This window comes from Tinamus guttatus, unplaced genomic scaffold, assembly GCF_059628265.1.
Source record: "Tinamus guttatus ecotype Peru unplaced genomic scaffold, ASM5962826v1 Tinamus_guttatus_pri_ptg000690l, whole genome shotgun sequence".
Classification (NCBI taxonomy): domain Eukaryota; kingdom Metazoa; phylum Chordata; class Aves; order Tinamiformes; family Tinamidae; genus Tinamus; species Tinamus guttatus.
This window is the reverse complement of record NW_028289224.1, coordinates 371,742-372,590: the sequence shown is the minus strand read 5'-3', so window position 1 is coordinate 372,590 and position 849 is coordinate 371,742. Positions and strand designations below refer to the sequence as shown.

At 77.9% G+C, this 849-nt stretch overlaps 1 pseudogene; it reads right to left on the bottom strand.

Annotated features, from left to right (window-relative positions):
• Positions 1 to 205: 205 nt before the first annotated feature.
• Positions 206 to 542, bottom strand: LOC148591865 (homeobox protein EMX1 pseudogene; annotated as a pseudogene).
• Between the last annotated feature and the right edge of the window lie 307 nt (positions 543 to 849).

The following is an 849-nucleotide window of genomic DNA, read 5'->3' as shown; positions in this document are numbered from 1 at the left end:
AGCCCGCGGAAAAAAAAAAAAAATAAAAAATAAACGGGATCCGCTCGGGGCAGCGGCCGAAGGGCCCCGCGCCGCCCCGCCGCGCGGTGACAGCCGCGCTCGCTCCGCGCCCCGCTCCGCTCCGCGCGGCCCGGGGGCGCTCCCGGTGCAGGGTGTGCGTGCGGGGATGTCCCGGCGCTCATCCCGGTGCCCGTTCGCAGCTCACCTTGGAAGCGGTGCCCGAAGAACCTGTTGCGCAGCACCCAGGGGTAGAAGTTGAGCGGGTCGCGGTGCTGCGGCCCGAAGAAGGCGGGCGGCGGCGGGAGCTGCGGGGGCGCCACGGGCAGCGCCGGGTGCCCCACGGCCTCGGGGAACACGAGCTCGGCGCCCCCGTACACGGAGCGCCCGGCGGCGGCCGCGGCGCCGGGGAAGGCGCCGCCGAAGGCGTCGGGCGCCGCGTAGGGCAGCGCGGCGGCGCGGAGCGGCTCGTCGGGGCCCAGCGGGGTGTCCTTGGCCACCAGGGACTCGATGGTGAAGCAGCGCTTCGCGGACGGCTGGAACATGGTGTGCGCCGGGGGGGGGGCGCGGGGGGGCTGCTCCTTCGCGCGTGTCCGCGTGTGTGCGCGAAGCCTCCCCCCGCGCAGCGCGCCACGCGCACGCGTGCGCACCCCCCCCCCCCGTTCCCAAATCCACCCCCCCCCCGCCCCAACCTCGGGCCACCCCCGCTCCGCGGTGCCCGGCGCTGCCCGCGCCCCCGGGGCCGCCGCCGCTGCCGCCGCTGCAGATAAAGCCGGTACCTGGCGCGGCCCCTGCGCGAGGGGCGGACTCACCTGCGGCGGGGAGGGCGCGGGGGGGGCGCGCAGGGGGGCG